The 27,937-nt window shown below is 44.3% G+C and overlaps 1 protein-coding gene and 1 long non-coding RNA gene across 5 annotated transcripts in view; both read left to right on the forward strand.

Moving 5' to 3' along the window:
• DPP6 (dipeptidyl peptidase like 6) overlaps nt 1-27,937 on the forward strand; it is a 1,137,219-nt gene that overhangs the window by 349,108 nt on the left and 760,174 nt on the right. The window lies entirely within an intron of this gene.
• Nucleotides 1,299-27,653, forward strand: LOC129135578 (uncharacterized). Its single transcript, XR_008536549.2, has 2 exons — nt 1,299-4,675; nt 14,430-27,653. It is a non-coding gene; the product is annotated as an uncharacterized LOC129135578 (long non-coding RNA).

The raw sequence follows: 27,937 nt of genomic DNA on the forward strand, positions 1-27,937 counted from the left end.
TGCAGCGTGCTGCTGGTCCTGCCAACGGTGCCCCTCATGGAGCTGTGGTTGGTCCTGTGTTTACCTCTTCGGCCTTTCCACCCCTCCAGAGGTCCGCCTCTTGTCTCCAGATCTTTGTATCTAGCTGCCCAGTTGGACACTCACCAACCTGAATGCCATGTGGTGTTCTGGAAAGCTTCCTCTGTAATTTCCAGTTCAGATCAGTTGTTCATCCTGTGCACTCCAGCCTCATCCTGTGCTTAATTCTACCACAACAAACAACGCATTATTAAAATTGTCTGTGCAGCTTTCTCTGCAGCCTGGAAAGACCTCGAAGAGAACAGACCTGCCTTATTTACTGTGCGAGTATCCAGCTAGAGCCTAGAGCTCAGTAAATACTTGCGATTTCACTCTTTCTCTTTCTCCTTCCATCCCTTCCCCTGTCCTACTCTCCCTTTCTTCTTTCTTTCCTTCTTTCTTTCAGCACACATCAGTACAATTCCACACAATGGAAAGAGAAGAGTAAACAAAGCAGGACATTTAGAATGAAAGTGGAGGAGCAAAGTGAGGAAATCTTATCACAAAAGGGGTGATCAGCAATGTTTAATATTGTCACAGGCAAGAAATATGCAGGCAAAAAAATCCTTTACATTCTGTAACTAGGACGTTGCATGGAGCTTTATATAAAGAGTGTTGGGCTGGGCGCAGTGGCTCATGCCTGTAACCCCAGCCCTCTGGGAGGCTGAGGCGGGCGGATCACCTGAGGTCAGGAGTTGTAGACAAGCCTGGTCAACATGGTGAAACCCCATCTCTACCAAAAATACAAAAATTAGCTGGGCACTGTGGCGGGCGCATGTCATCCCAGCTACTCGGGAGGCTGAGGTGAGAGAATCACTTGAACCTGGGAGGCAGAGGTTACAGTGAGCCGAGATCGCTCCATTGCACTCCAGCCTGGGCAACAAGAGCAAAACTCCATACTCCATCTCAAAACAAAAACAAACAAACAAACAAACAAAAAAAAGAATGTTAACACTTCTTGCTCCTACCGTCTTACTCATTTCTTCCTTCGTCACTCATTCATTCAGTAAACATTGGATTTCTATTTCCTGCCTCCTCCAAGATTTTCTAGGCACTTGGACCTCAAAGATGAAGCTATTCTCACACTCACAGATTGTCAGGACTTTGAGGCTCTATGGGTGATGGGCCTTTACACATTGTACTGTCTCCATAAAGCCCCTCCTTAGCTTCCATTTTTTTTTTTCTTTTGAGACGGAGTTCCACTCTTGTTGCCCAGGCTGGAGTGCAATGGCACAGTCTCGGCTCACTGCAACCTCTGCCTCCCGGGTTCAAGCCATTCTCCTGCCTCAGCCTCCTGAGTAGCTGGGATTACAGGCACACACCAATACGCCCAGCTAATTTTTGTATTTTTGTAGAGATGGGGTTTCACCATGTTGGCCAGGCTGGTCTCAAACTCCTGACCTCAGGTGATCCGCCCGCCTCAGCCTCCCAAAGTGCTGGGATTACAGGCATGAGCCACCGTGCCCGGCCAAGCCCCTCTTTAGTTTCTGTGGGGACCCCTCATTCAGCCACAGACTGGCCCCTTCGATGGCCACTTCATTCTTCCATGTGCGTTTTTCCTTGTTCTCAAGTTGTCTCCTCAGCTTGAGTGTGAAAAACATTTCATACTTTTTAGTGTCATCCTTAGGATAAGTCTCATATCTGTGCACTTTCATATTGATCAAAAAAATCACAAGAGGATAACAATGGACAACTCTAAAACCTCCTCTTTCTCTATTTCATGTCAGACAACCCCAGCTCCCTTAGCTTTGCTTCCAGCTCCTTTTTCCTGATGCTTTAATCATTGCTGTTCCTCTCTTAATGTGCATCATGCGCACTATAGTTCTCTAAAATCAGGCCACTTTAAGCCATCCACAGGATTTTATGGAATACTAATCAGTGTCATGTTCCCGTCAACATGCGATCAGATTTTGAGAGCAGTGAACAGGGTGTCCTCTGAGGGCCTGGGGTAATACCCCCATTCTGAATCACAGAGGCCAGCCCCGTGGGGTCAGAGGATTGGCCTGGCTAGCCTTGTGGAGCCTGTGTTCTCCAAACAGACATTTAATTACTGTCCCCAATGAGTACCCTGATCACAATACTTATTGCTCCAATGGGGTCTGTGGGTGGGGATTGCAAAGGGGAAGGTTGCCCTGCTTAGCTCAAGGGGAGCATCTCCTGAGAAAGCTGATTCCGACAGAAGTGCAGTCAACTCAGCAAGCCTCTTCCTTCTGTCCTGTTCCTAAAACCATCTGCTCATTGCAGGAAGCAACTCCATTCCATCGGCCATACTGATGGCATTAGGTTCTCCTAAAACATCTGGGTTTTCCTTGTGGGAGAAAATCCTGCAGTGAATTTAGATGTTGGTGATCCTCTAAGCGAGGACCTCATTGAGTCTAGGAGGGGAAATTATAAGTGTCAAATTACAAGTGTGCAAATTATACAAGTGCACCCCTGCTTGGCCTTGCAGGGCACCACCGGCCAGCTCCCCCCTCTCCAATTTTTCTTCTGTTGCCGTGATGGTGAATGTTAGTTGTCAACTTGATTGGATGGAAGGATGCCTAGATAGCTGGTAAAGTGTGATTTCTGGGTGTGTCTGTGAGGGTGCTGCCAGAGGAGACTGACGTTTGAGTCAGTGGACTGGGAGAGGAAGACCCATCCTCAGTGTGGGTGGGCACCATCCCATCGGCTGCCAGTGCAGGCAGAACAAAGCAGGCAGAAGAAGGTAAGATAAGCTTACTCGCTGGTTCTTCTGGCTTCTTGCTTTATCCTGTGCTGGATGCTTCTTTCAGCTTCTCCTGCCCTTGGACATCAGACTCCCGGTTCCTCCGCCTTTGGACTCTGGCACTTATGCCAGTGGTTTGCCGGGGGCTCTCCAGCCTTTGGCCACAGTCTGAAGGCTGCATTGTCGGCTTCCCTGGTTTTGAGGCTTTTGGACTTGGACTGAGCCACTACCGGCTTCTCTCTTCCCGAGCTTGCAGATGGCCTATGGTGGGACTTCACCTCGTGAGCATGTGAGACAATTCTCCCTAATAAGCTCCGTTTCATATACACATACATCCCACAGATCTGTCCCTCTGGAGATTCCTGACCAATACGGTTGCCCACCCTTCTTTGTCCCTTCTTTGCCACGTTCACTTCTACGTGGCCTCACAGAACCCACGTGGCCTTGCCTTTCTGGAATCGCGGTCTCCTCCACGTGGAGATGCGTCACCTGTAGCTGATGGATAACCACTTGGAAATGCAGCTGCCCCGGACGGGAAGGGGTTGTGCATTTCTCATATTGTTCTTGGCTAGACCTGGAGAAATTTTGCTTCCTGGACAACTTAGTCATGTTTTATGAAGATCATTTGTCAGTGGCTAGAAAATTGGACATGTATGATATATGGCTGGGGAGGACTAATGGGCTCTTCCTTCAACACTCTGTCAAAGTCGGGCCAGTGCCCATGGTGGAACGTGCTTTAGTAAGATGAGAGAAGGTGTTTTCATGATTAACAAGGCATGACATTCGTATTTCAAAGATCCCATGACATATCAAAACAGTCTGCTACCGTGTATTTGTTTGGTGGCATGGACATGGGACACATGGTATTTTCTCAGGGACCCTTCGGCTCTGGACCTGTGCTGTGCAGGCATCTGCCTGTACACACTGCCCCTCTTAACCTGAGCATAACAAACACTCAATGTAAGATCAGGTTTGAGGCTGGGAGTGCTGGCACACCTCTGTGTGTGTGCTTACATAACAAACACTCAATGTAAGATCAGGTTTGAGGCTGGGACTGGTGGCACACCTCTGTGTGTGTGCTTACATAACAAACACTCAGTGTAAGATCAGGTTTGAGGCTGGGAGTGGTGGCACACCTCTGTGTGTGTGCTTACATAACAAACACTCAGTGTAAGATCAGGTTTGAGGCTGGGAGTGGTGGCACACCTCTGTGTGTGTGCTTACATAACAAACACTCAGTGTAAGATCAGGTTTGAGGCTGGGAGTGGTGGCACTCCTCTGTGTGTGTGCTTACATAACAAACACTCAGTGTAAGATCAGGTTTGAGGCTGGGAGTGGTGGCACACCTCTGTGTGTGTGCTTACATAACAAACACTCAGTGTAAGATCAGGTTTGAGGCTGGGAGTGGTGGCACACCACTGTGTGTGTGCTTACATAACAAACACTCAGTGTAAGATCAGGTTTGAGGCTGGGACTGGTGGCACACCTCTGTGTGTGTGCTTACATAACAAACAGTGTAAGATCAGGTTTGAGGCTGGGACTGGTGGCACACCTCTGTGTGTGTGCTTACATAACAAACACTCAGTGTAAGATTAGGTTTGAGGCTGGGACTGGTGGCACACGCCTGCGGTCCCAGCTACTCCAGAGGCTGAGGCGGGAGGATGCTTAAGCTCAGGAGGTCAAGGCTGCACTGAGCCATGATCGCACCACTGCACTCCAGCCCGGGTGATAGAGTGAGACTCTGTCTAAAAAACAAAACCAAAAAAACGTAAGATCGAATTTGACTCCACCGTTTGTCCCTCTGACACATAATCTAAGATGTCAGAGGTATTTGTGTCAAAGAAGGCAAGTGGGAGAGACTGGGCCTGAGGTGATGCTGTGTTCCTTCTTTGATGACATCATTAATGAGGAGAGGTATGGCCAAAAGAATCCAAAATGAAAAGTGTGCTGATAACAGAACCAATCACAGGCACAACTAGCCTGGGATTCCAGGCCTGCCGAGGCTGCTCACTGCTGAGCCTGTGTCTGATTCTGTGTGACCAGAGCCTTGGCTGCAAATAACGACCAGCCTTTCCTCATCACCCACCAGCAGGCACCCACCACAGCCCTGTTTGAGGTCCTTTGAACTCACAGTTTTAAAAAAGGTCAGTAGTCAGGTGATATGGTTTAGCTGTGTGCCCACCCAAATCTCATCTGAATTGTAGCTCCCATAATTCCCAAGTGTCCTGGGAGGGACACAGTGGGAGGTAATCGATTCATGGGGGTGGGTCTTTCCTGTGCTGTTCTCTTGAGAATGAATAGGGCTTACAAGAGCTGATGGTTTATAAAGGGGAGTTCCCCTGCACTTGCTGTCTTTGTCTGCTGCCGTGTAAGACGTGCCTTTACTTCTCCTTTGCCTTCTGCCGTGATTGTGAGGCCTCCCCAGCCATGTGGAACTGTGAGTCCATTAAACCTCTTTCCTTTATAAGTTACCCAGTCTTGGGTATGTCTTTATTAGCAGCATGAGAACAGACTGATGCATCAGGATAAGTCCACATTGCAGGCTCTTCAGGGCATGGCCCCGACTCGCTTTCCGGTCTCACTTTTGGCCTGTCCCTCATGTGTACCCTGGGCCCAGCTGTGACCTATGGAACTGTATAACTCCCCTGAATACACTGTGCTCCCACAGATTATGTGCCTGCCCACTCCATCTCCACAGCCCCCATGGAGAGGAGAGAAAGGGGTGGCAGACTCTGCCTATGCGCCCTTGTTTCTTACTCAGAGATAAAAGTTCATTCAGAAAACATCTTGAGTTCCCCCAGGCTCCGTTACTTCCTTCTTTGCTCCCATAGCATTACCTGGTGAAAAGTGCTTCTGTTGCAAAACTTATGTTCGTGTGTCTGCCTCACTTCTCCATGAGGGGCTCAGTTTCTTAAGAGGAGGAACAGAAAGGGTAGGTCTGGTCTCTGCATCTCCAACCGCTAGGCCAGGCGTTATATCCTTGGTGCGTGTTTATAGAATGTGATGGTAGACATGGAGTGTGGTGGGGTGAGCAGAGCAGATGTGATTGACATTCTGGTGAAAAGGCTGAGCAAACACAGGACCCACTGCTCTGTCCCTGCACTGGGCTGCGTGCTGGAGATTCAGTGGCCACTCATGCTGCTGCTGTGTTCTTGTGGAGGTAAGAGGCAGTGGGTAGAGGAGCAACAGGTGATATGTGAATGCTCCTGACTTTGTAGGAAATGGGAAAGGGGCTGATGGGTGGGGGTGCACCTGGGTGAAGGAGGTCTGGGAAGGTGTCTCTCCTGAGAAGGCAGCAGCTGGGCTGGGAATGAAGGGTGCAGTGGAGCTCACTGACAACCCAGGCACAGGTGAGAGCAGGTGCAAAGTCCCTGGAGAGAAAAGAGGCCGAAAGGCTGGAGGAAAAATTGAGACCCGTGTGGGGAGGGATGGATGAAGGTTCAGATCAGGGGCCTCCGGAAGTGAGGGAAGGAGCAACGCACTGACGCCGAGTGCTTTCAAGCAGGGGAGTGCAGAGAATGGATTTCACCTTGAAAAGTGAATGTGGACCATAACAAGTGTTGGCGAGGATGTGGAGAGAAGGGAACCCTCACACAGTGTTAGAGGGAATGTGAGCTTTACAGCCATATGGAAAATAGTGTGGAGGTTCCTTAAAAAAAAATCCAAAATAGAATTACTGGATGATCCAGCAATCCCACTTCTGGGTTTAGAACCAAAGGAACTGAAATCAGCTTGTCAAAGAGACATCTGCACTCCCATGCTCACTGCAGCACTGTTCTGGATGGCCAGGATATGGAAACATTCCCTGTGCTCATCCACAGATGAATGGATAAGAAACGTGTGGTGTATGTACACAATGGAATACTATGCAGCCTTAAAAAAGCAGGAGAGTCTGTCAATTGTGACAACATGAATGAACCTGGAGGACATTGTGTTAAATGAAATAAGCCAGGCACAGAAAGACAAATACCGCATGATGTCACTTGTGTAGAATCTTAAAAAGTCAAACTTACAGAGGCAGAGACTAGCTCAGGGATGGTTGGGGGTGGGTTGGGGAGATGTTGGTACAAGGATATAAAATTTCATTGGACAGGAGGCATAAGTTTTTGAGATCAATTGCACAACATGGTGACTATATTTAATAATGTAAAGTATGTTTCAGAAATTGCTGAGAGTAGATTTTAAATATTTGTACCACACACCCACAAACATAAGTCTGTGAGGTGATATATATGTTAACTAGCTTGATATAAGCATTCCATATGTGTATATGTATATCAAAACATCATAATGGACCCCATGAATATATGCAATTATTATTTGTCAGTTTTAAAACATTTTTTTTAAATGAACATGGAGGTTGGGGAACCTTACCAGGGTTCTTTTGGTCTCTGCCTTGCCTGGGGCCCAGAAGTGCTGGTGAGGGGTTGCTCCCTACTCTGGAGCTCTGGATGCTGATCAGAGACCCTCCATGCCTGGTGACATCTCAGACTCAGTGAACAGCCTCAGGGGCCCTTCACAAAACTGGGCTGTCAGGGCCACCTGGAGCTCAGAGTGGTAATTTGGTTTCATTTGAACTTCAATTTTCGTTGCTTTGAAATCTCATTCAGTTGAATTGAATAACAAATAAATAATTCATGGGGACTGGACAATGAAAGGAAAATTTAAAAATGTGTTCACCCAAATATATAAAGGGGCACCTTGTCCCTCAGCCCTGTTCTCTACCTTCTTTTCTCAGCTGGCTTCTGGGCAGATTCATGGGGCCAAAGGATGATGCGTTAACTCTCTCAGGGTGCTGAGGGTTCTCTCATCATGAGACTTCTGTGGGTTAGGGACTGGGCAAGAGGTGAGCAAGTATCCCACCTCTGGCAGGCCAGCCTCTCAGCCACCAATTTGCTAAGTGGCCCAACGGTCATCTCTGAGCCTTCTTTCCTTGCTTGTAAAATGCAGAAATCTTTAGTAAACCAATTGGTGTAGGCAAATGTCATGAATGGATACACAGTCATCTCAGGGAATTTACAAGGTGCTAAAGTATCACTCCAGGGATCATCTGCTGGTTGCAAGGGGAGAAATGTGACTTTATCCTGGAGAACACCGATGCTCTCCGCCTTATCAATTCCTGCATCCCTAACACTGGGACAAGCAGATATCCTTCCATGCCCCATGCGGTGCCCAGCATCACCTGTGAGGTAATGCCAGAAATGTGTGAGCTGAACTTAATCAAGCTCTTAGGTCTAACTTTCAGTGCGTAACTAATACAGGCTGCAGAGCGTCCAGCTAATGCACACCAGGAGGAAACAGCCAGACAAATCCAGAAGGTGGAAACGTGGAGGCAACAACTCGCCCATTCCTTCCAGCAAGCCAGCAATGTGTGGTGGGCTGGGGAGCCACTGGGGCAGACACGTTCTAAGTTGAAATATACGTTACCACCAACCAAGGGCAATTCCTGGGCCTTGGCTAAATCCTTACCTATACAAACCAGCTGTACCAGTCATTTTAGAGTAATTGGGGAAGTTATTACATGAGATTAGAAAATTGTATTCATTTTTTAAGTGTGAAAATGTTCTTTTTCCTTTTTAAAAAAGCTTTTATTTTAGGTTCAGTGGCACATATGCAGGTTTGTTACATATAGAAGCTTATGTCATGGGGGTTTGTTGAACAGACTCTTCTTAATTATACAGGAAAACGTCTAGAGCTTGTGGTCTCTCTTCTTTAGCGTTGCTCACTGAGATTTTTTAAAAAGATGCATCCTGAATGATTTCGAGGCATGATGTTTTGGTACCTGTATGCAATTGAAATAATTTTTAAAATAGATATGGAGTAAATATGAAAACTAACAATTTTCAAAATTTTAATGAGGAGCATATGAAAATTATACTCTAGTATGCTGTTACTTTTCTTTTCTTTTTTTCTTTTTTCTTTTTTGAGACAGTCTTGCTCTGTCGCCCAGGCTGGACTGCTGTGGCACGATCTCAGTTCATTGCAACCTCTGCCTCCCAGGTTCAAGTGATTTTCCTGTCTCAGCCTCCTGAGTAGCTGGGATTATGGGGCACCCACCACCATGCCCAGCTAATTTTTGTATTTGTAGTAGAGATAGGGTTTCACCATGTTGGCCAGGCTGGTCTGGAACTCCTGGCCTCAAGTGATCCACCGGCTTCAGCCTCCCAAAATGCTGGGATTACAGGCGTGAGCCACCGCGCCTGGCCGCTGTTAATTTTCTAATCTTTAAAAATAATAATAGTTTTTTAAAAAGCTGCTCACAAAGATTTTATTGATGATGTGTGCCTTTTTTTTTTCCCCTGGTAGGACATAATTCTCCCTGAGAAGGGGAAAGACAGTAAGAATTTTGTGAGTTGCATAATAGTCCATTGATTACCCTTTGTCCCCCAGTGGAGGGCACTAAACCCCTGAAGAAGCAGGCCCCTGTGTGGGCATGTTATGATGGTAGAACAAGGAGAGGGGACCCTCCAGTACTCAGTGTCTTTAGTGGGTGGGGTGGGGGCTTCAAGGCAGTAGCCTCAGATACCTGCGGGGCCCATGCAGGGAACCCTAATTGGGGTGCAGGGTGGGGGAGCAACAGAATGCAAAATAGCTCTTAGTACCTTACCTAAATATTGGTTACTAGATTTTTTCATTGACTGGAAGCTTTCATTTGGCTCTGGATAGAAGTGTGGGCAGTCACACAAGTCAAGGTAAGAGGGGTGGAAACTGGTTTTTGCTGGTGCTTCCTAACATTTGTCAACTGTGGCTTTCAGGCTACCAATGGGTGGGGAGTTTTGTGCGAGAAAATGGACCAGATTTGCATCCTGGTGTTCTCCAAATGATGTTAAATGCAGAAACATTCAATGCAATGAGTTTGTTCAATTCCATCCAACTAAAAATTGTGTTTGTGCTATTAGTGCCTACCCTCTGATCAGTCTTGTACTAGGTAGGAAACATGGTGCTTACCCTTTACTAAGGAGTTGTGTTACATGAAACAGAAAACACTATGACTGAATCAAAAAGAAGCATCACTCTGCTTGGGTAGTCAGGGAAGAATCTTGATTTCCCCTGGAATCTGGTACTTACCTCGCGGTGAATACACAATAACAGCCAGAGTTTTAAAATAGACAAGAAGGACAGAAATCAGAGAGAAACACACAGACACATCAGACCCCTTATCATAAGGTACAAACAATAGAGCAGAAGGGAGACCACAAACTTCCATTCTTTATGGGATGAGCGAGAAAGGGGATGGAGGCTTTGGCAATGTTGAGTGGGTTTTCCACAGGAACAGCCAGCTCCAACTGATGTGTAGTGATTTCCTAGGAAGTTTGCAAACCTCATCCCACCAAGAGGAAATGGGTCGGGAGTTCTCCATCATCTGGAGGTAACAGAGCAGACAGACCATGGCCCAGGACAAGATCTAGAAGTTGTTATTTTATTCAAAGTCAGAAAACCTTCCAGGGTCTGGGGATCAGTGTCTGGATAGAAGAGAAAATACAAGAGAAAGCAAGAGGTTAATGTGGGCTGAAGGCTTAGAATGAGCAGTTTTAGGATAAAGGATAGTTAGGAAAGGATGGGGGATGGAGAGGAGGGTGCATGTGAGGTAGGACAAACCAAAGAGAAAGGCCTGAATGTATCTGCTATGTCTGTGGGACATAGGGAGGTTCTGTTCATTCTGAATGGGGGCTTCGAGCTCAAGCCTAAAAATGCATCCTTTCAAATGGGTACAGAAAGAAGGGCTTTGACAAGTACCATGGGCTGTGCTTGATTGAAAGGACAGACACATTCAGTTGTTATTTGTGATTATTGTCAGCTCCGTCATTGATGGCACTGTGCCTTTTTTGAAGTAGGTCTCTCCCATCAAACTGCCAGGATTCCAGTGATCTGAGAGCAGGTCTTCAGTAGCACAAGCTGGATTGGGTGGTGCCCACTCCCGGCTCGACCACTTAGCTCTGTGGTGCCTTGGTATCCTCATCTGTAACGTGGGGATAATAATGGTGTCTGTCTCATAAGAATGTTTTGAGAAACAAATGAGAAAACCCAAGTCAAGCTCTTCTAGAAGTGCCTGGCAGATAGTAAACAGTCAATCAACATTATCAGTCTTATCACCGGTGTGTGGGTACTGTTGAGATACCTGTGAGAGTAAATCATGATTTATGCCAATGGCTAATGGAAAATATGTATTTTAGTTATTTTCTTATCTGGGTAGTGCCAGATGGGATAATAAAAATGAAAACAGGCAGGGTTTCGTGTGTGTGTGTGTGTGTGTGTGTGTGTGTGTGTGTGTTGCTTTGTTTGCAAGCATGATTTAGTTGAAATTAGATGTCTCTTCTGATCTATAATCTCTTTGTCTTCAGACTGGAACCTGAAATCCCATCTGAATATGGCTGAAGCAAATCTGCACACAGTGTCTTGATGGGAGGATATGACTAACTCTTAGATTGGAATTGTGTTGGTGCGTAGGCAGGTTCTATTATTAGGGGTAATGTTACCACATTATTAAAATATTTTTAGGCATAAGGCAGGATTCTTTCCTTCACAGATAAATGGTGAAACACACATATTCCTAATTTTTAAATTTTGATCAAAATTTTATTAAGGCCAAAACGGGTGGAGACTGGGTAACAGAAGCCACATTTTCCAATTTGCCCTCCTTTACTCCCCCAGATTCTCCTTGCATGTTGGCTGGAGTGGATCACGAAGGGTAGGAAGCTGAGAAAGGTGGAATAATTGGAATGTCCTGCAACTCTGAAGCCAAACAAACTTAGGTTTTGGATGACGTGGACAGTGGATATCATATCACCTGTTATGGTGAAACCATCACCGATACTTACTTTACACTTCCCGTCACACACCCCAGTGACTTTCTGTGAAAGAGAGATCAGATATCTACTGTATTTAGATCAACTATTACATTATCAACAGTGGAGGAATAAGGAAATCTAGGATGCTGTTTAGTAGCAAGGAATGCATCAACAATAGATAAAAGGTGGCCAGGCATGGTGGCTCACACCTTTAATCCCAGTATTTTGGGAGGCTGAGGCGGGTGGATCATTTGAGGCCAGAAGTTCGAGACCAGCCTGGCCAACATGGTGAAACCCCGTCTGTACTAAAAATACAAATATTAGCCAGGCGTGGTGGCGCATGCCTGTAACCCCAGCTCCTCAGGAGGCTGAGGCAGGAGACTTGCTTGAATCCAGGAGGCAGAGGTTGCAGTGAGCTGAGATTATGCTGCTGCACTCCTGCCTGGGCAACAGAGTGAGACTCCATCTCAAAAAAAGAAAAAAAAAAAAGGAATCCCTCAGTAGGTACTAAATAAAACAGGGAAAAAAACATAACTAAACATAACTACAAACTTTCTTTTCTTTCTTTCTTTTTTTTGTGATAAGAACACTTAACATGAGATCTACCCTCTCCATAAATGTTTAAGTCTTGTTAACTGAAAGCACAGTAGGATGCAGCAAATATCTAGAACTTATTTCATTTTGCACAACTGAAACTTTGTACCCATGGAACGCCTCCCATTTCCCCTTCTCCCAAGCCCCTGGCAAGCACCTCTCTACTCTCTGTACAAGTCTGCCTGCTTTAGGAAGTGGAACCATGTAGGGTTTATCCTTCTGTGGTTGGTTCATTTCACTTACCATAACATCCTGTAGGTTCAGTCATGTTTTTGCATATGGCAGGATTTTCTGCTGTATTAAGGCTAAATAATATTTGATGGTATATATGTGCCACATTTTCTTTATCCATTCATCTGTCAATGAGCATTTAGATGGTTTCCACATTTGGGCTATTGTGAATAATGCTGCAATGAACATGGAAGTGCAGATAGTTCTTTGAGGTCCTGATTTTAATTATTTTGGATACGTACCTGGAAATGAGATTGTTGGATTATATGGTGGTTCTATTTTTAGCGTTTTCAGGAAGCCTCATACTCTATTCCAAAGTGGCTACACCATTTTGCATTCCCCCCAACAATGTACAAGGATTCTGATTTCTACACATCCTTGTCAACATTTGTTTTCCTACACACATATATATATATACACACACACACACATACACACAACACACACACTTACATACATATAGATATATAATAGCAACCCTCATAGGTGTGAGGTGATACCTTTTTGTGGTTTTGATTTCATTTCCCTGATGGTTAATGATGTTGAACATCTTTTTATGTGCCTGTTGGCCATTTGCATGTTTTCTTTGAAGAAATGCCTTTTCAAGATTTTTGCTTTTGTTTCTTGTGCTTTTGGTGTCATATCCAAGAAGTCATTGCCTGGGCCAATGTCATGAAGCATTTCCCCCATGCTTTCTTTTGGGAGTTTTATAATGTCAGGTGTTATGTTTAAGTCTTTAATACATTTTGAGTTGTTTTTTATGTACAGCATAAGATAAGAGTTCAGTTCTCTTGTATGGATATCCAGTTTTCCCAGCACCATTTTTGGAAGAGACTGTTATTTTCCCATCGTGTATTATTGGCACTAACTATAATGGTGAAAAGTTAAACGCTTTTCCTTTAAGATCAGGAACAAGACAAGGACGCCCACACTCACTGCTTCTATTCAGCATAGTAGTGGAAGTCCTTGCCAGGGCAATTAGGCAAGAGAAAGAAACTAAAGGCATCTAAATGAGAAAAAGATAAAATTATCTCTGTTTGTGGATGACATGATCTTATGTGTAGACAACCCAAACTTTCTTATCTTCACAGAATATTTTGCAAGAGTTGAGCTTCTAGAAAATGAGCTTAGATCATTTCTCCCCTCTGGCCAGTAACAAGATGCTCCTACACTGAGCTTCATTTAGCACAGCCCTGGACACACCACCAGGCACTCAGCAAACATCAGACAATTTCCAGTTCAATGGAAAATTCTCAGTTATCCATGGCAGAATCATGGCCCTGTCACGCACTGGCTGAGTTTCCTTGAGGAAGCTGCTTAAGCTTTCTGATTCTTGGTTTTGTTATCTGCAAAAGGGGAATAGCAGTGTCTATACCACAGGGATAATATGAAGGCTAAATGAGATCCTGTAAAGCAATCTTTCCAAGTCCTGAGCTTGACACAATAATAAAAACTAACCTTTATTTAATTATTGAGGTAGAGGAAGGAGGATAAAGAACAGGACCAAAGAACAGAAGTTGTTTCCCAGTGAACTTAAACAATTCGTGAGTTTTCTCATCTTAAGCAGGAGGGCCTTAACTGCATTGTCTCATGCCTTTAACCAGTGAGAGTCAGAGCTAAGGCACATCCAACTCCATTGCTCAACTCCCAGGCGCCCATCAGCAGGTATAGAGCACTGGGAGCTGCACTCTCCATACTGATGTTATAATTAATCTTCCACCTCAGTCAACCGATCATAGAGTTCCACTTTTGGAAGTGTTCCAACCTGCACCCAGGAGGCTTCTGCAGTCTTTTTTGCTGCCAGAATGTCCGCCCTGATTTACACCTGATTTCAGCAACATCTGAGCATTCACATCTGTGCTACATGCTGGCTGTAGCCATGGGTCTCATTCTAAAACATCCTTGCCTTCAAATACAGGCATGAAGCAGGAGTGGAGGAAGGAGAGGTAAGAAACTATTCATCGGCCGAGGCTCTGTGCTGCTGCCTCATGGGCATGCTGACGGCAAGAGTTATGAGGTGTAAACCTGGGTTCACATCTTGTTTTCTTCTCCAGGTGAGGGTACTTCATAGAGCGCAGAAGAAACTCAAGGACCAGCTCTCTCGGGCTGCCCCTGTAATATGGCCCACTGAGGGCAGGTTCCTGGCTGCCCTTGGAACAGTGCTGCGGTCATCAGATGGTATGAAAGACAAATGCCTTTGTGCCCTCAAAGGCAACCACTATATATGGGAGGTGCTGTCCCCCCTTCTGCCACTCATCAGCTCATGGTAAACAGAGGCCACTTAGGCACCACTCAAGGCATTGACCAGTCTAAGTCCTAATTATAGGGTCCTACTTATAGCCATTATGAACCTCAAAGCCAAACAACGATGAATTTTGTCAAAGGACTCCTCCTGGCTTCAGTTGAACAGAATCATCAGACTAGGAAGCCATTAATGACCTTCGTGAGTTTCCAGATCTTCATTCTCATGGCTCTAATCAGAGATTTGGTCTGAGGTGATAGTGTTATAGGGCCCTGATGCAAAAAGCCCAGTGCAGATTGGCTCACCTGCTGCTGCATCTTGATTGTCCATGGGTGGGGTCTACTCCTGAGGTCTTGGGATTGAAAAAGTTCACACGGACTGTAAATCCTGCCATTGCTACCGATGACACTTGTACTTGTTGCGGTGTGTCCATTGTAGTGGGAAGAGCTCTGCTCTTAGAGTGTTATACAGCCTATAGGGTTTGGATTCTTCACATTTGGTTGGTTGACTTTGAGTCTCAGCACTTTCAATTGTAAGGTGGGGACAGTACAAACTTACAGAAGTTATTGTGAATACACAACCATCCAAGTAATTACACCTGCAGAGCTGACTAGTTTACTTTCTTGCTTGCTGTCTGGTAAAACTCTTGCCAATCATAGACAAACGATCAATGCATAAGGTAACCTCATTTGAGAGTTCAAGTTCTGAACAGAAGAAAAGGATCTCATTCCTGTTATGAACAGCTTAGTTATAAAGTCAAATGTAAAATCAAATATGTGTTTCTGTGGCAAATGGTTAAATTCTTACCTTTTACAAAACATTCAATAGTCACAAGGTCTTTACACACTCACTGCTTATCCATATTTATATATGGTGTGCCTGTTAGGTAAGACATACACACTTTGGTTAGTTACTTGAATAGATCATAAAATTAAGTCTAGGACTATGTTTTCTGCTTTATTTAAATTTTCTCATCCAAGGAAAAATTTCATAAAGAGTGGTTGAATGAATGAATGGACATTTACTGTCTTGAATAAAACCTTTTTATATAATTTAGCTTGTTTTGCAAAAGAATAAAACACTAGCTTCAAACTCTTTATTTTTCATTGATCTTTAGGAATCAGGGTCCCTCTTTTGAATACACCCCTTGCTCAAGGAAAGGAACCATTTATGTTCTGGCCTTGATTACTGCACAATGGCTTTTACTACATTTGATTTGCAGCAATTCATTTGTGATTAAATTTTCTAATTCTCCCAGAAAGTCATTGAACAAGCAAACAGTTTACTTTCCCCAATAAAACAAAGCCTAAAGTATTTGGTCTTTAATAAATGTTCAAAAATTATTTTCTCAGTGTGTGTTCGAGATATAAATATCCCTTCATCTCAACCCTCTTTTGAATATTTGACCAATCTACCTTTATAGAGTAGTTGTTTCTCCTTATGTCATTTCTGATCTTTCTTGAATTCTTCTTTGCTTAGTTTTTAATCGAGCCAAATGTTTGTTTAATCAGATACCTCAATTAGTCAAGACCTGTCTCTTTTATCAGAAGGTGAATTTAGAGAACAATTCTAAAACATAGGGTAATACAAATTTTTTAAAAGAAAACCAAATTCTAAGCTCAGCTTGGTCCCAGGGCAAATTCACTCCCCATTCTTAATTATTCTTCTCCATTTCTGGTCACGGGAGGGGCACCCCCAAAATGCTGACCCTAGGACTCCCCAAGATCCTCCAGCATCCAAAAGTCCTCTCTTCTCCAGTCTTTACTTTCTATGGGAACAGGTTGAAACCCCTGGGAATGAATATATTCTCAACTAAAAATACAAATTAAAAGAATTTCTTGCTTAGACTATCAGAAACTTGATCTAGTGCACATATTTCCCAAGCATTTCATTTACTAGATCTGATTAAGACACTCTGTTATTGTATCATTTAAATTTTTAAATTTTATTAGTTAAATTTTAAATACAAGTTTTAAAGGATGGTTACAAATTAGTAACTCAAAATAATTGAGTGGAAAGATCAAGGTACAAGACACTCTGCCTTTACCTTCAAAGTCTGAGCAAATATGATTTTATATCTTTTTAATCAGAGATTCTTTTAAAGACCAAGTTACTGCAGTCCTGTCTTGTTCTTCTCCTATTTTATATTGATGTGCTCAGTACCTTGGTGTCTTTTTCTGTCTTTTAGGGGGAAGGGAATCCACGTTTTGGACTAGAGTAGCACAGATGCCATTCTTACCTCACTGTAGGTTTCTTTAAAGAATGTTTAGTCCTGACAATGCGATGCAGATTTCTTTCTCTCCCCACTCTATCTTTTGCAGAGCTTTATCCTTTTTTCATTGTTCAGCATAACTGGGAACCTGCCAGCTCGCCACAATGAAACATAATGATTTTTGCAAAGTGTGTGTCAAATGTCCTGAGCTTAGAAGAGATTCATCGTAGAGACTGCTGCTTAATGAGTGTAAATTAACTGATCATTTGCTAAATCTGATGTGCCCAGTGGTGTGGACGGGAGAATGCTGGATAGGATGTAGGAGATGCAGGTGAGCAGACGGGTAGCAGAGACACATACCGTGTTTCTGAGCGAGGACTGTAGCATGGCCAGAAGGCTGTTCTGATGTAGAGAGGGATTTTCCGCTCACGGTAGGACCCAGTACCATGAGACTGAGGACTGAAACACAAGGTTAACACAGATCTCCCGAACAGTCCGCTTTAGGGCTGGAGCCTGCTGGGATCAGTCCTCTTGAGAAGAACAACAATCTGGTTGAGATTGAACTTGCCAAAGACAATGAGACTAAACAAGAGACGCCTGCTGGTAAACATCAGGGCTGTTGTGTGGAAGCTGAGGGAGGAAGAAGACACAAAAGCTGTGCATGATGATAAGGCTAGTGGGTCTAGTGTTACCAGCACCGCAGATGTACAGCTCCTCCTAGAGGCAGGGCACATTCAGAATAAGCAACAGGGAGCTGCATGTCATGTAGTCAAGCAACTGTATATTTCTTCTTCATTCATTTCTGGGACATACATATGAAATATCTTCAGCTTCATATCTGAGATGGCAGGAACATGACAACATATTAGCTTTTAGGTAGACACCCGTAGGTCTTAGGATGTGGTGGAAAATTGGGTGTCATTTTTTCCAGATAATCACTGGCATTTTTATAAAACATGAAGCCCTTCCTAAAGTCTGTGCTTCCCAGATAGTAGTGAGGAGAAATAGGCTTGTGGAGACCATAAGGGTTTATTTTGGAGTGGGTCTTGTGAATTTGACAGTTTAATAGTCACGTGGACGCACAGTGTTGTTTGCAGGAGGGGCCATGAACCCCTGCCCTGAATGAAAGGGAAATACTTATGTCCATGGTAACCAGGGCCGGTGGCAGCCAGGAAGCCAAGACCTGGCCTCCGCTGCCACTGCTCATACAAACCAACTAAACATGTGTACATCACATATGGGATATAGGAGAAGCACATCTGAAGGGCTATGGCAGAAGTGGAAAGAAGGCAAAACTCTTCCACACAGGCAACCCGTGCTTTCCAGACAAATCTCACAACATCAAACTGCAAGTATTCATGCCACCCCCTACCCCTGCCAACTAGAACTGGCTGTCTGTGTCAGGTCGTCATCTTATCTTAGAACACATCCATTGATACATACACTGTTTCTTCTTCCCTATTACCTCTGATTCTGCTTCTCTAAAATAAAAGCTGACCGACTGGTTGGAATAATAATACATATACCACCTGGCATTTTACAGTTTTACATCATCTCAGGTGATACAACCAGGCTATGATGCAGTCATGTCACCATACTCTTTACCAGATGAGATGCAAACTCAGAAATATTAGGAAATGTAGCTGTGATGGATTGGGCTATAATCAACTTGTGATGTGGGAGTTTCTCAGAATCTCTTTCCCTATATACATATGGTTCCGAGCTAGAGCTGGCCACAGTGAAGCCATGAGACCTGGGAGGTGAATGAAGGAGGGGCCGTTATGCTCTGGAGGTTTTCATCGTGTAACTGAACACAGGTCCGGATGCTCACCGCCTGCAGAATCCAGTTAACAAGAATGAGTTCTGGTAGAAAGAAAGTGACTTTATTCACTAAAACTAATAAAGAACAAGTGGCCGGGTTCCCATCCAAAGCAACCACTTCAGTTTGGCAGAGAGGAAGACAGGGGTTTAAAAAAGGAGAACTTGATGTGAAAAGCTTGCAAGAATTGTGCTGAGTACAACGTCTGTGTACCTTGTTCTGGTGGCTATCTTGGGTCCCAGTTTACCTGGATCTCGGGCTGGTGTCATCTCAACAATGGTGAGGCTGTTGACTCGCCACCTTGAAGTCATCTCTGGAACTTTGCAGGTGGGTCTCCAGACTTGGTTCATCTGTCTCAAGATTACCCCCAGGAGCTTCTAAAAAGGGACATAATTAGATGCTAGCATACAGGTAGATGAATGTGAAGGGAGTATAGATGGTGAGAAAGGGAGGGATGTGGAGTTCATTTTAAGACAAAGAGGGAAAGGCTTCTGCAGTTTGCTTCAAGGTTATATCTTGAAACGCACGAGAAATAAGTAAAAAGTTTAAAATTCATTTTGCAGTTAAACTGCCCAGTTACAATTGGTCAGAAGTGGTGAGAGACACAGTGGAGCTGACACAGGGTGCAAGTTTGTCTTCACTCTTCCTTACCCCTGTCTTTATTTCCCGATTTCCAGCCCTGCTGACTTGCAGTGAGTCCAGGGCCACCATGCGATGCTGCACCCCACTCGACAGACCTTTACTTCCATAGCACCTCACACCATTCCTGTAAAAGGTTGTTACTGTATAATATTCCAAATATTGAGAGTTTCACTCTCAAGTTTGAACTCTGACTGACACATTACCTGTGGTCTCCAGGTGGGAGGTGATGTGTTTTTTACACTTTATAATTTTTTTTTATTTTTATCACTCACTATACTTGACTGTGTTATGATTTCTATATTCGTCATTCTTCCTGCATCATTTTCTCTCTCTCTTTTTTTTTTTTTTCTGAGACAGAGTCTCGCTCTGTCACCCAGGCTGGAGTGCCGTGGTGCGATCTCAGCTCACTGCAAGCTCCCCATCATGGGTTCACGCCATTCTCCCGCTTCAGCCTCCTGAGTAGCTGGGAATACAGGTGTCTGCCACCATGCCCAGCTAATTTTTTGTATTTTTAGTAGAGACGGGGTTTCACCATGTTAGCCAGGATGGTCTTGATCTCCTGACCTCGTGATCCGCCCGCCTCAGCCTCCCAAAGTGCTGGGATTACAGGCTTGAGCCACCGCGCCCGGCCATCTATGTTCATTTTCAAAGGGGTCTTCCTTAATGATAGTGCCCTTGAACCAAAAATTAAAGAGTTGATTAAAGTAGTAGAAAATGGTCATCTATACAAGTTTCATGATTTATAAGAACTATGGAAATTGCTCCTTAGAAAATAGCTTTCTAAACATGAAAATACACTTGATTAGAAACAGTACACATGAGGAACTCTGGTTTCATGCAAAGTTGAAGGAAATTCTTGTGAAATTAAAAATGCACCCAGAACAGTTGATGAAGTCTAGTCCAACGAAAGGGTTTTCAACTCTGTTTGATTTCCATCTTGTCAAAGAATCAACTTTTGGTTTTGGTGAATGAAATGGTTTGGCTGTTTCCCCACCCAGATCTCACTTTGAATTGTAATAATCCCCACAGGTCAAGGGCAGGACCAGGTGGAGACAATTGAATCCTGGGGCTGGTTTCCCCCATGCTGTTCTTGTGACAATGAGTTCTCAGGAGATCTGATGGTTTTCTAAGGGGCTTTCCCCTTTGCTCGACTCTCATTCCCTCTCCTGCTGCTCTGTGAAGGGGCGCCTTCCTCCATAACTGTAAGTTTCCTGAGTCCCTCCCAGCCATGTGGAACTGTGAGTCTGTTAAACCCGTTTTCTTTATAAATTAACCAGTCTCAGGTATTTCTTCATAGCAGCATGAGAACGGACTAATCCGGTAATATTCTCCACTGTTTTTCTGTTCTCTATGTTATTTAGTTCTGCTCTATTATTTATTGTTTCCTTCCTTCTGCTTGCTTTGGGTTTAGCTTGCTCTTCTTTTGCTAGTTTCGTAAGGCAGAGTGTAGTTTGTGGATTCGAGATCTTTCTTCTTTCTTAATATAAATGTTTATGGCTATAATTTTCCTTCCAATTACTCTTTTTATTGCATTCCCTAAGTTCTGCTATGTTGTGTGGTATTTTTGTTTTTACTCAGCTCAAAGTATTTTTGTGTTTCCCTTGTGGTTTCCTCCTTAATACTTTGGTAATTTATCAGGGTGTTTAATTTCCAAATATTCTTGTGTATTTTCCAGTTTTCCATCTGTTATTGATTTCTAAATTCATTCTGTTGTGATCAGAAAAGACACTTTGTGTGAGTTGATTTCAACCTTTTAAAAATTATGAAGACTTGTTTTGTGACCTCACATACAGTCTATTTTAGAGAATGTTTCAGGTGCATTGGGGGAACATGTGTATTCTGCTGGGCTTGGCGGAGTCTAATAATCCCTAATATACCTCGCTTCTAATGTAGGTGTTCCCGCCAGAGCATGCCAGTGTCACGTCAACAATAACAAACAAAAATTCATTGTTTTCTTTTTCTAAAGCCATATTGTAGATTCCAAGCTCAACTATAATATATATTATTTTAGCTATCTATTTAAAGTGTCACATCATCCTAGGGACCTTTCAACGGACTGACTACATTTCTCACAATTATAGTAATTACTGAAAATAAACACATGAGACTATTCTCTTCAACTAAAATATTATCTTATTTTACATTTAGTACAATTGAGAAATTTGCATGTAAAGCTAAGGAAGGACACAGCTTTAGAAACAATGGACTCATTTCTCTCCAGACCTATGTGAAAGTTGGTTTGACAGTAATTACCTTATGGGAGCCCAGAGGTATAAAATAAGGGTGAGGAATGATTGTTCCCATCACAGACGGATCACCACATCATCCCTTGTGCATTTGCATTTCGTGTACTGATCAGAGGTGGCATGGTGTGGAGGGGCGGCAGTGGTGATGTGGAAATGTAAAGAATTTCGGGTACTGAGGATCCAGTTAAAAATCACACTGGAAAGAGAACCAAATATAGTCAAGGAAAGAAGAAGTGGCCTACAAACCTGTGATATGATCTTGAAATGACTTATTTTAACAAACATACCTCCCATCTATTATATAAAATAAACCTAAGTTACTAGAAAGAGATGGGGGTTAAATTCCCTATCACTTACTAGCTGAGTGACTTTGAGCCTGTTTCCTAGTCTCTGTGAGCTTGTGTTTCTTCATGTGGGTAATAGAAGTCATAATAATACTCACTTGAGCAATTTGCTGTAATAATTGGCAACAGTATCTTGAAGCACAGATTATAATGTCCAGTATGTAATAGCCCTCTTGTATGTAGCTGTATTCTTACTACTGTCCATAGTTCTTTAGGTTATTAGACTGACTTATGAACTTTGAGTGCTGGTCATCAGACCTACTTCACATGGAGCCTCGAGACCCCTCCCTCGAATTATCAGACCCTTCCCCCTCTGGCCATCATCCTCCTCCCTCTGATCATCACTGTGCTCCCTTTGACCATCACCCTCTTCCCTCTGGCGTCAGACTCTCCTCCCTCTGCCCATCCTCCTCCTCCCTCTGACCATCAGGCCCGCCTTACTTCCTCATACCAGCAGCCGTGGAGTGGGTCTTCAACAAGCAGCCAACAGCAGCCAGGGACAGATCCTCAGGCACTGTTTTTCTGTCCGAAAAATCAGAATTGTATCAAAGGGTCGGACACCTGGACTGGCAAGACACATTGGGGTTATTTATAACGGGAAAATGAGGTCTCCAGGGAAACAAACCATAATAAAGAATATGAACTCCCGCAGACCGAATTGCCTTCAACGATCCTCAAAGACTTTTGTGTTTGACCAATATCAATTAATTACATCAGTAAATAACTGCCTGCGCCTTGTACTTCTGTCCTCCCAAGATCCGGAATGACTTCTGCTTTCAAAATGAATTTCAGGGATTTCTTTGAAGCAGTCTTGTAAAGTTGTTATATTTAGTTTAAATTCAATTAAAGCTCACTCTGAAAGCTCTTTCTGAAGCATTTGATCCACATTTACATGAAGGTATTTGCTCTTAAAATTGTTAGGGGTATAGCTCATTTCTAGTAATAATAAGTGGTATTTCATAAACCTGGATACATGATCATTTACTTCCTGATAGCTTGCTTCTCCCAGATCTAATTCTATTCTTCCTTGAGGGCTGTTGGTGCCAGCGCCAGGGCTGCAAACATCAGGGTTAGACTGGAGAGTGACCCGTGTGCTCCTTCACCCCCGGGTGGGGCCTCTGTGCTTATTAGTAGGCTAGCACCAGGTGCAGGAGACAGATGTGCCACCTGCTCACAGGGCTTACCTGGGACAAATGTGCCGCTCGCTCACGGGGCTTACCTGGGGACAGTTGTGCTGCCCGCTCGTGGGGCTTACCTGGGGACACTCACTATGATTACCTGGGACAGATGTGCCGCCCGCTCACTATGATTACATGGGACAGACATGCTGCCCATGCACGGGGCTTACCTGGGACAGACGTGCCACCCACTCACTATGATTACCTGGGACAGACATGCTGCCCACTCACTATGATTACATGGGGACAGACATGCCGCCCACGCACGGGGCTTACCTGGGATAGATGTGCCACCCACTCACTATGATTACCTGGGGACAGATGTGCTGTCTGCTCACAGGGCTTACCTGGGAATGAAGTTCCACTCCTCCACTTGCTTAGTTCTTGTTTATTTGTCTCTCCCACCATTTCAAGTCTTTGCTGTCATCATGAAGAAATATGCAGGGTGCTGGCTGTGCAGTGATGAGCTGGGAGAAAATGATCTTTGACAGAGCTGGTAGTTAAGGAAGAATCCCTTGGCTGAAGCAGAGTGTAAGGGATGAGAAGCCAAATGGGTGGAGAGTGGGAGCAGGGGAGGAGGGTGAGAGCATGAGAGGGACACTGCATCTCCAGAGGCTGGAGAGGGGCAGGGGTGCAGCTTGTCATGGGACATGTAAGAGGGCCAGGGACTGATGCAGAGAGGGACAGGAAGCAGCCTGCACCGGCACTGTGGGAGCAGGCAGATGGGAACGTGGACAGGGAGTTAGTGTTTTCTCCTAAATGCCATGGAAGACATTGATGTGTTTTAAACAGTGCAGATAGAAAGCAGTAAATGGTTTCAAAAATATCCCAAACAATACAATATATAGAATTTCCTGATGGATTTGACTTGCAAACAGAGTGGAAGAAAGAAGTATGATGGCATCTATGCTTTGTGCTTTTTGAGCAATTGGTTGAATATGGACGCCATTTTCTGTCACTGAGAAGACTCAGGGAAGGGCGGGAGGATGGGGGTAAGTGTGCAGGGCCTGTGAAGCTGGGAGATCCGTGAGATGCCCAAGTGGCAACGTCAGCTCTGAGGAAATGACACTCAGAGAAATGGCCTGGACTCGAAATAAAATGTGGGAGTAGTTAGCACACAGATTATGTTCCGAACCTGGAAATGAATGACCACACCTAGGAAGAAAAAGCAGGAAAAGAGAGGAGAGGGCCCTTAGAGATCCCAACAGAGGGGGCTGAGGTGTGTGTGTGTGGTGAGTTGGAGGACAGCCAGAAGAAAAGATGACGTTCCAACAGCTGAGATGCAGTCAGGGCGCAGCCCATTGGTGTGCAGCGTGGAGGTCTTTGGAGACATCACTAGGAACCGTTTACTAAAATGTCACTAGGAGCAGTGCCTGTAGAAACCAGATCAGGGCACACGAAAGGGTAAATGGGAGATGAGGGAGACATGACACTCCGCTGTGTGGACTCAGAAACCTTTCTGCAAAGAGAAGCCAGGAACACAGCAGGATGCAAACTAAGACGTGAAAACTCATTCTTCGAAGTCCTTTCAGACTCCTACCTGCTTCTGTTTATATACCGCCTACATTTCTGAAAATCCTAGTGTAAAACAAACATGTATATATTAAATTATGTTCCTTTTACTTTTATTAAATAAAAAGTAGTCGCATTAGAGAAGAGCAAAGCTAAGAAACATAATGAAATGATGTGTAAGGATCCTAACATGACCACTAAAGAGCAATGCATCTGAGTGTGAACGCATCAAACGCTTCCAGGCCTGGCAGTCAATCCACGTGCCATGGCCTCTTACAAGGAAGTCATCGTTCTAACACCCCATCGGTAGGGCACAGGCTTTGGTTATTTTATCAGTGCACAAAAATGAATTCACACTGTTACTGGCTTTCTTCTGCTGGTGCACATTCGGTGTGATGGCTCCTTGGGCTTACGGATGACCCCTGTGGCTAGAGGCGAGGGTGAAGATAATGGGTTCACATTGCACAGATTAAAGCAGAGACTCTATTGTGTTCAGAAGAACCTAGAGTTAATGGGCCACAAACAGATCATCTTCTGGCCTCCCTAGCAGAGCCATCGGTTGCCTCCTGACACAGTCCATTTCCACTTTGACACAAGTGTTTGCCAGCTTTGTGGTACCTGATTATTAGGGTCCTCTTAGTTCTGTGATTGCTCCAGGAATTCAGTGAAAATTGTCATCTGGAAGAACCAAATTGCAGTTCTTAACTGGGTAGAATTCAGGCTCTTCAATTCTTGATTCCATCCATTACGTGCTCACTGTAAGAAGTGGTACCTCCTTGGGATACTGAATCAGAAAGATATTAGAGAAAGGGCTATTCATGGTGTAGGGATCTTTGGACTTGAAGGTGAAATTTCAAACATCTTCAATATTCATTTCTGGGAGAGGTAGGAAAACTCTAGAAATGGTCCACTTATAATCATATATGTGAATAGAACTTAGCATTTTGGTTGGCTGGTTGGTTAAATGTGTGATTGTGAAATAGGGCTATCATGAGTTGACATAAGGGGAAATCGACCTTTAAGTAGGGTGACCATATAATTTTTTATCCAAATGGGGTCATGAGAGAGGGAAGAGTGGTGCTATTAACATTCATATCGAGACAGATGAAAACATTCACGTCGAGACAGGGAAACCTGGATGTGCTGTCATCTTATGAGGGCTTGTCATTTGCTAGGAACAATTTGGTGGTTGTTTTTCCTTACACAACAAGGAGAGACCAGGAGCCTGCCCTCTTGGTAGATCAGCTAAACATGTCCACAGGATTTTGCTTCCAAGATGAACATGGGTGTAGCTTTCAGGAGTGTCCATCGAGCATCACAATTCGAAACCTGAATTTTCAGAGGCTTCTCTGTCTTGTCACCTTCCTTTGCTGCATGCTTCAGTCTCTGCTTGAATTTGCACCTGGAAATGGGGTTGAAATACATTTGGTGCAGAACGATAGCATTTCAAACCTGTCTAAACAGTTTGCAGACATTAAAAAGGATTTGTATGCCAAGAAGGAGGCCCCTAGCTCGTGAGGCCAGCCCCAGTTTGCCTTCCGAATATACTCATTTTGCTGCCGTTAAAGACTTTCTGTGTAATTTGAGTCAAAATATCCCTATTTTCTAGTTATACCGATTTTCTTCACTTCTAAACCCCAAGCCACCATAACACTTTTTTCAAAGTCTCTTTTGCTCTTCCCACCCCTTCCAGCTCCTTGGGGGATTTCAAGATGGGATTGTGGAGCATAGTTAAATCCATCGTAATTACATTCAGTCAGCTGTATCCCCTCTTCTTCTTTGCCTTTGGGATTTCACTACTTTAAACAAGTATTCTCTGTTGCTGAACAATTAAACATAACGCTAACCTTGCAGTCAGATTAGCCATAATGGATATGGTGTGGGCATTTGATACTAAGTTATGTCATTTTAAGCAATTAAATTAATATCTCAAAGTCAAAAAGCTAATTCCAATGATTGCTGTAGACATTTTAAGAAAATATTTTCCAAGAGAAAAGGGATATCAAAATATAACCATTTTTCTTTTGCCAAGAATAGATTGCATTTGTTTTAGGTACAGATAAGAGGCATTTTAGGTATAGATTAAAATCTGTGGTGAGGAAATGTAGTCAAGAAAAGGGCTTTACTTGCGCTGGAGAAGACTTCCCCTCATGCACGGCCCTCACTAACTTGGAGCTGAGCTGCTTGCTGTACACGAGCTGTGCACCCAAGTGAGCCTCTGTAGTCCAGCCCAGGACTGCTATCTGCTGTTGCCTCCGGCTTTCTGGTCATGCTGGGGGAGTTGGGGGAAACAGGAGCATCACACACACACACACACACACACACACACACACACACACACACACACGCACGCACACACAGCTCTTTCTGAGGATGGGAAGGAATCATTATTTCCAATGGCGTTGTTTCCCAATGTTGGCCAGACTGTGATCTGTTTCTGTCCAAGAACGAAGACAGCGTTCCCTTTCTGAAGCTGTTCTCAGCTGTTCCCTCATTTCACAAGCTGCTTTCCAGCTCTGATGTCTGTGGTTGCTGTAGCAGCAGGCTAAGCCACACCTGACCCACAGAAGGACATGAGGTTGGTTCTACCTCACAGAGAGAAGCTGAAATCTTTGTTCCTATTAACACAAAGATAAGGGGCTCGGAAGTGTGCCTGAGCAAATGGGACTGACAGTAGCAATGACGGTGGAAGAAAGCCCAAGAACGTCTCCACAGAGGGATGCCTGGCAACACAAGAGCAGGCCCACATGGCCAGCATCTCTGAGGCTTACCTTACCCCAAACAGGCACAGCTGGCCTCTCTGCCCCATGCATGACTTGCCACATCCCTGAAATACGAATTGCATGAATTTTATGCTGGAACAAGCTGCAGAGTGATCAGTCACATTCGCAGCCCTGTGGACTATGGCTATTGGACTGTACAATTAAAATTAAGTTTGACATTAAATCTAAAACAAAATTTTTTGAAAATAAAAAGGCTAGACATGGTGGCTCACATCTGTAATCCCAGCACTTGGGGCAGCTGAGATGGGAGGGTCACTTGAGCCCAGGAATTCAAGACTGGGCAACATAGTGAGACTGTCTATTTTTCTTTTTTTTGAGACGGAGTCTCGCCCTATCACCCAGGCTGGAGTGCAGTGGTACGATCTCAGCTCACTGCAAGCTCCGCCTCCTGGGTTCACACCATTCTCCTGCCTCAGCCTCCCGAGTAGCTAGGACTACAGGCGCCCGCCACCGCGCCTGGCTAATTTTTTGTATTTTTAGTAGAGACGGGGTTTCACCATGGTCTGGATCTCCTGACCTCGTGATCCACCCGCCTCAGCCTCCCAAAGTGCTGGGATTACAGGCGTGAGACACCGTGCCCAACC

The sequence above is a fragment of the Pan troglodytes genome, chromosome 6 (assembly GCF_028858775.2).
Source record: "Pan troglodytes isolate AG18354 chromosome 6, NHGRI_mPanTro3-v2.0_pri, whole genome shotgun sequence".
Taxonomy (NCBI): domain Eukaryota; kingdom Metazoa; phylum Chordata; class Mammalia; order Primates; family Hominidae; genus Pan; species Pan troglodytes.